Genomic DNA, 16,016 nt, shown 5'->3' with positions numbered 1-16,016 from the left:
TTCTCTGTTCCTGTTCCGTACTTAATTAGTTCATTAACGATTACTCCTGGTCCCCCTGATTTTTTGTTCTTTAAAGTTCTTATGGCATTATTTACTTGGATTAATGTTATCTCAATCTGTTCTTCATTCTGATTTCGTTGTTGTTCATGTTCTGTGTCTGTCTCTATGAAATCTGGTCGGTTTTCTGTGAGTAGTTCTTTAAGTAGTCTTCCATTCAGGTCCCCCGCTATTATTATTTCTTGTGTTGGTCTCTCTTTTCCGATCTCTTCTTGTTAGGTATCCATGAACTGCTCCTTTTCTGCTACCGGACTGTTATCCGTAGGGTCGTATACTCCCAGTATCACGATTTGCCTGCCATAGATTTCCATGATGAGTTTTACTAATCGTTCATTTATAGGTTCCCATAATTTTATTGATTTTACCCATATTCTCTTGACTAGTATTCCCACTTCGGCAGCTGCTCTTTCTTCCTTCTTTTTCCCGCTCCAACAGTGGAAGATGTCGTCTACAAATTGTGTACCATTTCCCTTTTTCTTGGTCTCACTTGTTACCATAATGTCAAGGTTCATCCTCTTAAATTCTTCTATCACCTCTTTGTCTTTATTTCTCCATCCTTGGAGGTTCCAGGTGCTACATTCCGTAGTCGGTCTAATTTAGTGACGCCTTTTATTCTTCTCAACAACTTCATTTCCATGGCTTGGATCTTGCTTTTTTGTCGGTTTGTTAAGACCCAAGATTCGCTGCCGAAGGTTAGTACTGATCTGTAGATTGATTTGAACACTTTTATTTTTGTTTCTCTTGAAATTTCTTTTCTACTGATAATTTTTTTATTCATTGCATGGTACAGCTTTATTGTTTTGTCTATTCTATTGTTTACTTCAGCATCTTGAGTGCCTGCCTGGTTCAAAGTTAGCCACTTTTATTATTTAATTCGCAGTTACTTCTATATACATCAAATTCTCCTGTAACAGTGTTAGTTACCATACTACTCCGAAACGGCTTGGCCTATTTTTATAAAATTTTACACGTTATCCTGTAGGACGTTGAAGAGGTTTTAATCTATTTTTTATACCCGTAAGTTATAAGGGGGGTTGCCCCCCTGACATTTTTTTTATTTTTTTGGACAAAATTATCTACCTTAATTTTATATGATGTAGAATTAAAAAATACATAAAACCCTTAATTTTGACTCTTCTATCACCAACCCCTATTTGTTAATAGCCATCTATATATTTACATCTATAAAATTCTCCTGTCACAGTGTTAGTTTCCATACTCCTCCGAGACCGCTTGACCGATTTTTATGAAATTATATATGTATATTCGGTAGGTCTTAGAATCGGTCGTAATCTATTTTTCATATCCCTGAGTGATAAGGGGAGTTCTCCCTAACATTCTGTAATGTTAGGTGGGGTTGTGTGTACATAACGTACTCTATAAGACTACGAGTACATACAAATTAAAAAAATTATGATCAAAATCCATCAACAAGTTCCAGCGATATTAATCGCAGCATATGTTTGCAGAATCAGTTTCATTTTTTGAGTACACGTATTTTAGTAATTCCCCTCCACCGACCACGAATTAATTCCGTACGGACGCCATTTTTAAAGCTTTATTAACCACTCTGTTGAGGTTCAAAGTTTACTCAAACTTTTACACATAACCTATATATCTTTAACTTCAAAATGGCTCTAGTTAGGTTGCTAAGTTGTTATAAACAAAGTAGCCGTCAATTAAATAAGAAAAGTGGCTATCTTTGACCGTAATTAACCTAGGCGAAAAGTTTTTCTTTAAAAATTCGTATAAAAATACCAGTTTTTCAAATTCCATTGTAGTTTTAGCCTACAGTCAATATTAACAAAGTTATTCAAATTGTTTATAAGCCAAAAATGACTCTATTTTAGTAAAATGTTTTCTGAGTGATAGAAATGACTTTTTAATAATTTTTTTAAATGCGTTGAAAATATGACTATTCTTCTTTCATGTTGTTTTCACAGAATTGATGTATCTTATTATTTTCTGAACAATAGCATTGCAAAAAACAGCTCTTTGGGAAAAACAAATTGAATAAAATTTAAACTAATTGACCCATCGTCTTAAAAATTTTTGTGCATTGTATTTACTATTTGACTCAACTTTTCGTGCAATATGAAAGTCCTAAATTCATTTTCGCAAAAGTTATAGCAAATTTTTTATTTTCGAAATTTTAGTTTTATTTTGCAATATCCAAAGCAACAAATAATCGGACCAAAATTCAAAAAAAGCTATTTTAAACCTTGGCTCATCTACTAAAAGAAAAATATTATAAATAAGACATTTAATTACCCTATTTTTACCTGTAGCGATTTAAACGAAAAACTCTCATTTTTGACCCTTATTAATTTGTTAATAACTAAATTTCTCGTCCAAACTGTGACGGGCATTTTTGTATTTATAATGTATTAGGTATATAGTACCCGAAAAACCCATTTGCAACCTGGCTGCTCAAGTGTCCCGAACATGGTATATTTTTGCCTTATTTCCCTGGTGTACTTGATCTTCTCCCTGGAACGTTTCCAGAAACAATTAATCTCTCTAACTAAATGATTGTCAGCTCTGCGAACCACTTTGACCAAAGAACTGTAGAATTTGCTACAGACATGTTTTGAAGAGTAATTTTTTATGTGAAGTTAGTTAAGAATGGAAACGGTTGTCAGATGAGCTGTCCAAGGTATGCGCAGCATTTTCTCCAACATCTCAAAGGCATAATTTTTTTAGTATTTTTGCGGTCGAAGAGTCCAAGAGTCTGCCCCTTATAGAAATATTGAGAATACAGTTTCAACCGTTTGTAGTTTTTTCTCTGTCTTCCAAATATTTATTGTTTATTGCTTCCATTTTTGAGATGCATTCAACTGCAAAAATTTGGAGCTTTTTACTGCTTCATTGCCTCGCCTAATATTGAAAAATAAAATAATGTTTTCTATGGAAAAACCTTTTTTGTTTTGGCGTCAGACCAATTAATTAGCAAACTACCTCCATAAGTAGGTTCCTAATTATTGTATTATCTGCAACAATCTCAGTAGACTAATTTGAAAAAAAAAACACCCTTTGTTATGAGCGTCGCTTAGACATAATCCTTTTTTTTTTATTATAATAGTCTGAGTAGATTATCGGAAAATGGTCATTTTTGGGAAACGTTATTTACCAGCAATTTTATTGCTGGAATCGAATCTTGTGATTGTATATATCAGGGGTGGCCAAAATGTGGCTCGCGAGCCACATGTGGCTCTTTCAAGGATTATTTGTGGCTCTCAATAAATATCTGAATTACTTTTAATTTTTTTCTTTCAAAATGTCTTAAATGAGTTAAGTCAGTAATTATTACTGACAACAAAAAATATAAAAGACTAAGGCTAAGGCTCCACGGGCGGGAAATTGACGCTAGCAGTAGCAGTAAAATGAACTTAAGGTTCCGCGGAACGGAATAGGGATAGCCGAACTGTACCGACTACAGGACTTGTGCGTAGTCGGTTCAGTTCGGCTATTCCCATTCCGTTCCGCGGAACCTTAAGTTCATTTTACTGCTACTGCTAGCGTCAATTTCCCGCCCGTGGAGCCGTAGCCTAAGTGTAACATCAGGACTTTGACAAGCAGACCTCTTATCACCGTTGTTATTCAATTTGGCCTTAGAATATTTAGGTAATAAGTAAAATATCATCTGAGATGACAGAGGGATTTGCGAATCGATGATCAAAACTATTGTTGGCCTTTGCTGATGATCTAGGTGCAGTTGCTTATTCTACAAAAGACGTGAGAGAGGTGTTTTCACAACTCGAGGAAGAAACAGGTAGTCCGGGCCTTCGAATAAATGAAGAGAAGACGAAATACATGCTAGTAACCAAAAACCAAGACGAAGAGTTAGGCAGAACATTACTATTAATGACTATAACTTCGAAGTAGTAAAAGAGTTTAAATATCTGGGGGCGGTGATCATAACCACATATAAAAAGAGGTCTCGGCAAGGATAGCTGCGGTGAATAGAGTATCTTACTCCCTACCTTCATTGTTAAGATCCAAGTTGCTAAAAAGACATTCTAAATTAATACTGTACATGCCAATTATTCGCCCAATGGTTACATATGGAAGTGAAACATGGACTCTACATCAGCGGAAAATAAATATGCTGCTGGTTTTAAAAGGAAAGTTCTCAGAATGATATTTGGCCCTCAAAGAGATGAATTGACAGGAGAGTGAAGAAGGCGCCTCAAAGCTGAATTGGTGACTGTATGGTACTAAAAACATCGTATAAGACATATTTATCAGACAGTGTTTTTTGAGAGACGTAGACGGTAGAAGATCAGTCGGCCGTCCCAAAAAAAGATATAATATTATGAAACAGTAAAGGCTGCTTGTAGATTTGTGTGTGTGTGTGGTTGAAAAAAATGACTGCGGATTACTGGATCCATTCGCCTAACCGATTTTTATATTTTGAGCTCATGATGCTTGTAGATTTATTACCATATTTGAAACAACGATGTGAACCATTTTATTTCACTTTAAAATTCGTGAAATCCAAACACTGAGAGAAAAATTTTATACCTTTTTTACACTTTCTAAATTTAAATAATTGTTTAATTGCGGCTCGCGAAAAATTTCAAATTTTGAAAAATGGCTCCGATTATCAAGGAGCTTGGCCACCCCTGGTATGGTTTGTTCAACAGTAAATGGTTGAGTTCAATTAGTGCGGTCGTAAATATTATTAAATTTATCTGACCTGGCCCATTGTTAAGACCCACCCGGAGCGATAAGCCACCGAGGTAGACAGAGTTTTTTCTTTTGCAATTAACACTAATTAGACGGTACTCCCATATTAAAGCCTGAAATAAATTTTACCTGAAACCGGGCCTTTTATAATATTATCAGTATTATCGGTTAATCCAGGATGTTTATAGTGGTAACTAATTGAACTCAACCATTTACTGTTAAACATACCATATATATTAATAATATAGGTATTGTCCTTTTCATAAGCATTTTTCAGTGCGTAACAAATGATAGGAAAAAAGGTAAGTCCGTGATAATACACATTTATGACATTTATTCTAACATGACATTTTAGTTAAATCTGACAGTTGTCACATTTTATTTTCAATTTGGAATAAAAACAAATCAAATGTGTTTCTTGCATTTATAAAATGGTATTTTCTTTGATTTGTATAGTCTTATAAATTATACAGATTATATTTTTTGTAATATTATTATCGAATTAAAAAAAATTATTTTTTTATTATGGCGCCATCTATCGACAACTAGAATAACTAGAATAAATGTTATAAATGTCACCGCCAAAATGTAATCACCGACGTGCCTTTTTTTCTGTCACATACAATTTAATGCGTTAGAAAGAAATCGAAAAACTGTGACGCACTGAAAGATGATCATGAGAAAAAGAATATGCTAAGTTAGCAGATAGGGTGCTATCTCCGAAATCGTGTTTTTTCAATTATTTCTCTGTAACTCAGACAATTTTAACTTTACACCAAAAACATCCAAATAAAAATGTACCGTAATTTAATTCTGCACATTTATATTTTCTTTCCGACTTCCTACGACGAAAATTTTCCCCGGAAAATTCCGGGAAAATGTATCGGATTGTATATCAGGAACAACTCATCGCAATTAAACTTTTTTCTTTAAAAGAAGCGTCTTAGTCCTGCCGTGTCCTTTTCAATACCGTTTTCTTAATTTAATTTAATCTCATAATGGCTGAGATATTATATTTGTTTATAAGCCAAAAAATTGTTTATTATTTTAAAATATTCCTGAAGCCGCTCAAATAGTCTGATTTCAATTCTCTTAAGTTAGATAGTTACAGTGGTAGTGTACGTTATAGTTATAATGAAAATCATAGTTACTCTGGTGTATCATAATTATTATGGTTATTATTGCGACCGTAAATTGTTAATTAACAGTAAAAGTTTTAAAGTTTTCAACCTAATAGAAATATTAAAAATATTGAAAAATATTAAAAATATTCCTAAAAGATATTTAATTGAAAACTTATTGGACCATTTTCCTGAAACACCTCCATGGCTTCTAAAAATTGTAAGCCAGATGCATGCTGAAGCAAAGAAGACAAGAGAGAATTCAAAAACTTACAATTCACGGCCCCGTCTGGTCAGCTGGTAAATTCCAACGGAAAATGGACCTAGTTACTCAAAGGAGTAAAACCAATATAAAATGAAATAAAAATGTATACCATTTTTGTTCAGTTGCAATGCGAAGGCAAAACTGTCTTATTTTTCACTTAGAACAGAGAGCGCAAGCCAGCAGTCTAAATCGACGATTTTCGACTCTATTTGGAGTCATCATCAGAGAGGCGTAGATTTGCTGCTCTCTGCCCCAAGTGACGAATCTCCGAGAGCTTATCGCCGCATTGCAACTGACGTTTATGAAGTAGGTGTCTAACGACATCTGGTAACTGAAAGTCAAAGTTTTAAAGTTTTCAACCTAATAGAAATATTAAAAATATTGAAAAATATTAAAAATATTCCTAAAAGATTTTTAATACTTTTTAATATTTCTATTAGGTTGAAAACTTTAAAACTTTGACTTTCAGTTACCAGATGTCGTTAGACACCTACTCCATTAACGTCAGTTGCAATGCGGGGATAAGCTCTCGGAGATTGGTCACTTGGGGCAGAGAGCAGCAGGCCTACACCTCTCTGATGATGACTCCAAATGGAGTCGAAAATCGTCGATTTAAACTGCTGGCTTGCGCTCTCTGTTCTAAGTGAAAAATAAGACAGTTTTGCCTTCCCATTGCAACTGAATAAGAATGGTATACATTTTTGTTTCATGTTAATTAACAATTTAATTGTTGCTAACTATTTGTTCAATTTCCACCGGCTTCTAGAAATATAATCTATATAATATACCAAAAAGCTTTGATGTCAACAAGTTATTTAATTATTGATAAATAAGTAATTACTTACATACAATTTTAGCTGAAAATAAAATATTTTGATGGGAAACCCCGGATTTTCCGAGGAAAATTTTCGTCGAAGCGAATCGGAAAAAAAATCTATGCAGAATTAAATTACGGTGAATTTTTATTTGGGAGTTTTTGTTTTTGGTGTATCTAAGGTTAAAATCTTTTGAGTTACAGAGCAATAATTGAAAAAAAACACGATTTATACATACGATACGATACATACAATCATCATAGATTCGATTCCAGCAATAAAAAAGTTATTTACCAGCAACAAAATTGCTGGAAATAACGTTAATTTGTTTTTTTCCTAATTTTCCCAGAGTATAATGGAACCGTTCATTTTTATAAATATCATATGTCGACAAAACTTGTTAATACTTGTCGGATCAGTTTTGTTAAATACCGACAATGGCCTGATGTCGATATTCTTCTTTATTATTACCTGCAGATGTGACTCATCAGATATTTATCATTCCAAATTAAAAGCGAAGCTTTTTCTGTTTGTTAACATTTTTATAACGGCCGGTCTAGACGAAACCATGCGGCACACTTTGAAAGTGAAAATGACCTTAGATAAATAATGAAGACTTAGTCATATATGGCAGAATCTAATTATAATATTGAATAAATTACGAACCTAGCGTTGAAAAGAGTGTGTGTATTCATTGCATTATCACTATTTTATGTCAGCAAATTGAAAAAGAAACAAAGAACATTAATTTGATATTATAATATAGCGTTTATTACAGCGTTTGAAAAAATGTGTGTATTCATTGCATTATCACTATTTTATGTCAGCAAATTGAAAAAGAAACAAAGAACATTAATTTGATATTCATGAAAGGAAAATGAAAAATATAGAAGAATTTGGTGTTTACCATTGCTCTGTTGATGTGCCTGGAATAATTTTTAGATGTTTCCCAAAATTAATAATTAACTATCTGTGAAACCATAGGCGTAACCAGGGGGGGTTTGGGGGTTATAACCCCCCATTGGGATGTACTTTGAGCTCTATACGCTAACATAGGGTGACCAAATCATAAACTTGAAAAAACGGGACACATCCAAGGAGTAGTGGCTCACCTAGAATTTTTCTGTGGGGGGAGAGGGTTGGTTGGGCGTCGAATTTTTTTTTGTATTGTTTGTGAAAGACATGTTATATTTTCCTACGATTTTTTGTATATTTTTCATATGCCCTGGGAGGGTTTAACCCCAAGGAGGGTTTGGAGCGATACCCAAACAGGTAGGGGAAATTAGTCTTTTAGCTAATTTGGGACCTATAAATCCTTTTCAATTTACTTTTGAACGTGTAATTTACGTACGATCAAGACTGCGAAACAGAAAACTATAAAACTCCGCCAGAATGACATGGATCAACAACCCGTCAGAACAAAACAGGGAAGAATACAAAATATCGAGAAACAAAGCCAACTCAACAAATAAAAAGAAGAGAAAGAAGAAAAATGACTGGTTTCACTTAAGGATATTGAAAAAGACAGAGAAAACTATCAAAAGTCAAAGCAGCAAAACAACGCCCAGCATTAAAACAAGAGGACTAAAAAAGCAAAAAAAGAAAAACCTTGTTTGATGACAGACAGATCGGCAAAACATGGGAAGAATATTACGAAAAAATGGTATTCACTGTGAAGGAAATACACTGCGATGAAGAAGTAAGGCCGTACAAGATAACGACGAATAAAAAATTTTCACAGAAGATGAAATAACTGTGGAATAAAATACGGAGGAAGAGAATTACGTAAAGGAATAAACCAGCTAATACAACAAATATGAACAAAACAGACTACCAGCCGATTTGAACGCAGGTATTATAGTAGGTACCTATATATAAAAAAGGAGATCTAGGGGAGTACGAGAATTACAGAGCAATAACTTTATTAAACAACACATATTATAACATTCTTGAAAATATACGAAACATAAGACTTAAATCATGCACTGAACGAATATTAGGAAAATACCAGAACTGGTTCAGACCGGGGGAGGTCTACGATTAATTCCATACATACAGTGGAGCAAATAATTCAACAATCGAGAGAATACAACATAGAAATGCACCTAATATTCATGGATTTCAAAAGCGCTTTTGATACAACCAATCGGACAAAAATGATGGAGCAGCTAGATAATGTTGGAATCCCAGAAAAATTAAGACATATGCTAACAGTGAGCCTAAAGAACACAAGAGCAAGGATCAGTTTCAACGGAACAACTTCTAAGGAGATTAATGTACGCAAAGGCGTAAAACAAGGTATCTCTCCGACAGTATTTAATCTGATATTGACAATATCAGATATTGACATAATCTGTAATCATGAGGATGACAAACTTCCAAACAAAAACATTATTACAGATCAACTTCAAATACATATGCAGATGATTCAGTCATCACAGCGAAGACGAAGTAAATACTTGCAGTTGGAAAATTACATAAGAAAGCGAAGAGAATAATAGGACTAGAGATAAACCAGCTCACAGCAAAATACATGGCGATAGGGAAAGATGAGCCAACTCAGAAATATCTAATAACAGAACCATAAATTTGAAACTGTATCCACCTTTAGCTACTTAGGAGTAAAAATAGGGAAAACCGGAAAAGAGAGAACAGATGAAAGAATTCTGAAGGACAGAAAAACATCTACACGGTAGAAATCTGCTGAGAAGCAAGACTCTAAGTATAATATGAACCTATATAAGACCTTAATAAGACTTGGTGTTACATATGGGATGGAAACAACGACGATTAACAAGAAAGAGGAAGAGAGCCTTCTGAAATTTGAAAGAAAAATAATGAGAACAATACTGGGCCACAATGTAACAGAAGAGGGAGATAGAAGAATGAAAACAAATGCAGAAATTGAAGAAAAATTAAAGACAGAAAATATAGTCAGATAAAAAAACTCAACCCAACGAAAATACGGGACATTTAGTTTTTATGGGACGTTTGGTCACCCTAGCTTAACACCATACCCGCTAGAGACCTTCCAGTAGTTGTAACCCCCCCCCCCTTAGGGCCTTCTAACCCCTCCCTTAGGGGCATCCTGGTTATGCCGTTGTGTGAAACTAACACATTCATAATAAAATCTGCTATTTACCTTCCACATTAGTATTGAGCTTGATAATGTAGCAGACGGTTGTTACAATTTCCAATAGGGCTTCTCATTCACAGTCATTTGTTTCGAGCTTCTGTCATGTGTCACATAATATTAATGTATCTACGTCGTACGTTATTGGTATTACCGATGATACAAACCGAAGACGTACGACGTTGATATATTAATATTATGTGACACATGACAGAAGCTCGAAACAAATGACAATCGATGAAAAGCCCTATTCTACGACCATTCTTCGTCACTTGATTCGTAAATTTTACGAAAGTCCCGTGTTTATGTCATATAAAAAATCAGCTGGCTATTATTGTTTGTATTTTGATTTTGAGTGTTTTAGTAACAAAAAATTGAGGTAAATTGTTTTTTCATTCTCATTACAAAATATACTATTTAATATTTGAGATTTTCTTATTAGAATGTCAAATACAAAGTTTTTGTCAGCAAAACAACTAGAGGAGGAAGCGGTACGTATTATAAACGGGGAAGAGAGTGATGCAGATCTGTTTGAAGATAGTGATAGTGACTGGGAAGAGGACAATTTAGAAACTGAATCCTATGGCTCCGATAGCAGTCATAGTCATGGCGATAAACAGATACAACCCCGCAAGTTTACGTCAAAATACTCGCCAGGACAAATCCTCAACATAACTAAAGGAGATGATGCGAATATGACCCAGAAAAAGATGAGGATCTACTGTCCAGGCAAAAAAAGGCACAAGACCACCAACTATTGCAAGGAGTGCAAGAAGCCAATTTGCGGAGAACACCGAGGAGATGTTTGTACCCATGTTCCTAATTATGTTTGTTTCATAATTGTATGCTTTTATTTTTATTCTAAGAATCTTAATTGTTTTCTATACACTGAATAAAAAATTCAAAGTAAAAAATATAGGCTTTTTTCTATGGAGTAGTAAAATTTACGATAATCCCGTATTTACGTTTGGCAAAAACGGTCCCGTATTCTAGGGTTAAGCATGATATGACATCACATCGACGCCTGATATGAAAAACATTGTAACTCACTTTTGCTTACTTTGCAGGAGAGCGATTTAAAGAAAGGACTCTGCAGCACTCACGTAGATAAAAATATCTTAAAGTCCGAAAGCTGCCAGCCATTTTGAATTAAAAAGCATTCCCGGAACTATTTTATGACTACAGTTGCAAAAGGGCAGTTCATATAATAAATAACATTTTCTGGCATTTTTGTTTAGATTGTTTGGAATATTAGAGTTTATAGAAATATCTGAATCATTACTATTTAATTTTTTGAATTTATTTTCGTTTTAAAAAAAGTATTATCATCAGTGGCCTGCTTTTGGCCACCCCTATAATCGGCCGCTCGTGTGCGATGCACACTTTGCACACATGGTAGCGGCGGCCCTGACTGGACTGTGGCGGATTTAGGAGGGGTAATAGGGGAAAACGGTCCAGAATTAAAGAAAAAATTGTTAAAACATGATTATTACGTTGAAATACGTTGGCTTACATACAACTTACTACAGACAGACAAATTCAACCCAACTAACTCAACAGTCAGGAAAATTAAGGGAACTATTGCACATGTTATTATCTATGTCTTGTAGTTTGAGTTTATCTATTTCATGTATTTAGGGGTTAGTGTTTTATTGGAAGTCGCTCCCTCTCCCAAGGTAAATGTTCCGCCACTGCTACTGAGGCGCCATCAGAAAATTGAGGAACAACCACAATAAGTGCTGCTAGAGCAGAACAATACACCACCTCACGTTTTCACGCATGCAGAATAGAGTGCCTCTAATGTGAGTTCCAACACTCTCGCCGAAGTCGATCGAGGTTCAACAAGTACGAGAGTGTAGACGGCCACCTTGTGCAACTTTGCCTCGCTTCGTTCTACTTCCGTTCTCTGTTCGGTCTGGCGCGTCCGAGTCAAAGGGATCTTTGTCGGTATTGCATCGCTTGACTTGAATGTGTTCCTCGCCAAGTAGCACGAGTGTGTAGAGAGGTACTTCGGACTTCGGTCAACTTTGGCGAAGTAACTTCGCCGAGAGTGTGGAGCCCGCTTAAAAATCATTAGATATGCCGACGAAGCAGTAGTTTTTGCAAATAGCTTAGCTTAGATGATTTGCAAAGAATTATCTCCAACATATGAGATATGAGTGGAGAAAATGGACTTTATACGGAGTATAAAGACTTTAGTAGGACAAACTTTATAGTTTATACTTGAATCTCAATACGAAAAGAAAAAACAAAGTACATACATGGTAGTAGGTGAACGCGAAATATTAATTAAAATCTTCTATGGAAAAATCGGGTTTATATTTATAAGATTGTGCTGATTTCGGTTAGATGCATCATATGCCGTGTTAAATAACGACCTATCAGGATACTTCAGTAGCAGTGGCGGAACATCTGCCTTGGGGGAGGGGAGCGACTTCCAATAAAACACCAACCCCAAAATATATAAAATAGATAAACCCAAACTACATAAAAGACATAGGTATTAGCATGTGCAATAAGTTCCCTTTATTTTCCTAACTGTCGAGTTATTTTAGGTGAATTTTTCTGTTTGTAGTAAGTTGCATGTAAGCTAACGTATTTCAAGGTGTAATAATCATGCCTCAACAATTTTTTCTTTAATTCTGGTTACGGGAGGAATTCCCTTATTCCCCCTAAATCCGCCACTGTTCAGTAGTTTTCTAAAGATAACGTGCAACTTCAACTATACTGGTATTGGATAAGCATTCATTAAAATATGATAATAATTGTTATGTCACTCTAGTAGCACATTTTCGACCGCACTTCTTCAGTTTTCTGAGGACCTTTCGGAGGTTTTCTGAAGACTAAAATACAATGCATCTACACGAATTCATATGCAACACGCAATTATGCATGAAGAAAATTAATTTGTCGTCTTTCAGTTTCAGTATTAGATATTTTCATTCACTTGACCGGGAATTAGTGCACTTAACGTAAACCGAGTACCTGAATTTAAGAATTTCAGAATGCTGTAGCTCGAGAATAATACTTTTTCCACCTACCTCTACCGAAAGTATACTTTTCCGGACCTGATTGTAGGGAGCAAAGTTGTACTTTTCCTCCCTAGGGAGGAAAATATTTTTCCTCCCTAGGGAGGAAAAGTAAAAGTGACGTCATGGTATTTCATTCATGAAATATAACTTATTGACGCCCTGTACAATATCTATGTTCTATTACGTAATTCTCTATACATTTTAACGTTTATTTAAAAACACTCTATTTTGCAGAATGGTAAAAAACAGTAAATTTTTATTCTGATTTAACAATGTTTACATTAATAATTTGACTTATATTTGACAGTTGACAGTTATATTGTACCTACTTGTTAGTTTTAGTTCCAATAAATTTTGTTGGTTAGTTACATAAATAAATTAAGTAAAAATGAAAAAATGACTTGTTATTTGAGGAAGGTGGAAAAACCATATGTATAACATGGGAGTAAAGTGCCTTTTCCTCCCTTGAATGATTACTGCCCTCCGCTACGCGTCGGGCAGTAAACTTCATTCTCGGGAGGAAAAGTAACACTTTCCTCCCTTGTTATACAAATAGCTATTTCAGACCTAGGTGCCATGGACTTTTTTAATCTACTCACTGATGACTATCATTGACCAAAGTTTCGTTAAATTTGACCGGGACCACTTTTCCATAAGGAGTGTTGCGGAGTCCTTTCCACAACATTTTATTTTTTTACTTAGTCAGCTTTTACATTTTTTGTAATGTTCTTAATCCATATTTTATAACTTTTTCTCAGCTTTTCACATTTAGGTATCACATTGTTGTTAACATTACCGGTTCTGATTTAGGTCGAGTTACAATACCACTTTTTTTCAGAATTTTAGGTGAAGATCATTGTAAGTGGTATACAAGAATAAAAAAAAAACGTTAAACGCCGTAAAAATGAGTGGCGCATAAAACATTCCAGCTACAAAAGATCTGATATGAATATTAAGTGGCGCGAAAATGTATTCTCATTTTGATGCAAAACAAAATGCTAGTTTTATTATAAAAGATTTTTTCATAATATTTGCCCAATTTGAAGTAAAACGCGCCACAAAAGAGTAACTTTGATACAGTTTGAATTTTGAAACCCTTTTGTGGCGCGTTTACTTCAAATTTAGCAAATATTATGAAAACATTTTTGAAAATAAAACTAGAATTTTCGCGCCACGTAATATTCATATCAGATCTTTTGTAGCTGGAATATTGTATATGCGCCACTCATTTTTACGGCGTTTAGCGGTTTTTTATTCTTGTATCAGGAGTTTTTCAAAGTTATTTATAAATTAAATGTATTAAGTTGAATGCAATGTTTCTCGATTACACGTTAAGCTTTATAAATGTTCGCCTTTGTCGCATTATCTCCCAAATGATCTAGTGTCCATCGAATGTACACTAGATTTTTTTCTATTCGAAATAGATTGAACAAAATATTGGGATGGCCGGTAAATGAACTCGGATTGCCCGCTGCCAGATCAAATTACCGTCGTAACCACTACAACTACATAAACCATTTAGGGAATAATCGTTAATTGGATTATACATTTGTAGCTTAATAACTTCTAAACGGCTTAACCGATTTTGTTCACTAAACATGAGTTTGAAACGTATTGACAAGCAGTATCTTAAGCATCTAAGGTCAAGTATGATAACTGAAGCTATTACAGGAATTCTTGAGCTTGAAAAACCGTTTTTCCCATAAGAAATAGATTTGATCATACTTATCAAGCCTATAACTTAAAAATTCGAATTTTCCTGGATATAATAAGGTATACACCGTTAGATTCGTCTAGAGTCCTTCTACAAACGTTCAGTTATTGGCGTAATTCGTAGGTTGAAATTTTGAATAATTGTCGAAAAACCAAAATTTTTAAAGTTTAGTTTTTCAGTTTTTCGGCTATACTGAGCCGTGTATATGTCTGATCCTGACAGCTTAGACACCATTTGAAAGCTTAACTCAACGCTATTAATTTGGTGTATTTACTGTTCTCCTGTCTCTTCTTGAACCGAAGATATATACCGCCAAAAAATATGCCGTTTTGTACCTACCAAGTCCTATAGCTGGCTTATGGGTAGTCAAAACTCACAAACTACACCGGTTCTGAATCAGCCATCACCCCCTCTTCAAACACAGAAAAAAAAATTTAGATCGGTTTAACTTTTCCACACACATACACACATACCTACATATCCACAAAGATTTTCCCTTTTTTAAATAAAATTTGACTCATATTTCTGAGCTCGGTAACTTTTGAATGGTATAACCGATTTTCAAAATTAGACATGCGTTGGAAAGGTAATGATCGCTTCTATTAGAAGCCGCAAAGGTCGGAATTAAATTTTCGAAGTTTTTGGGAGTTTTGGGGACGAGAACGAAAAACAGACCCTAAATAGGAAGGGCCGTAAAATCCACACCCTTGGACCAAAATGGATGGTTGACATATGAATGGGTGAGTCTGTCCCTGAATTTTAAGATGGGAGTTGGCCCAATTTTTAATTCAGTCAGATTTAGAAATTCGAAAATTTCGTGAATATACAGGGTGAGGCAGATAACTGGCCTATTAGAAATATCTCGAGAACTAAAGGCAGCAGAATCATGAAAGTTGGTATAAAGGGGTTTTGAAGGATGATCTATTAAATGAAAATATTTTTATCTCTTTTCAACTTCCGGTTATACCGGAAGTTGCTTATAACTTCGTTTTTTTTAATGGGACACCCTGTATATTTTTACATTTCTGGATTCTCTTCGATGTCTTCTTTCTAAAAATATGAGGTTTTGTAATGTTATACAGGGTATTTTAAAAGATAATTACGTTTTTTTATTAATTTCGTAGCAATATTCATACCCTGTAGAATTGTAGTAGTTTGACATCTAAAACTCTACTTACGTTCAAATGATT

This window comes from Diabrotica virgifera, chromosome 7 (genome assembly GCF_917563875.1).
Source record: "Diabrotica virgifera virgifera chromosome 7, PGI_DIABVI_V3a".
NCBI lineage: Eukaryota > Metazoa > Arthropoda > Insecta > Coleoptera > Chrysomelidae > Diabrotica > Diabrotica virgifera.
This window is presented reverse-complemented; position numbering follows the sequence as displayed.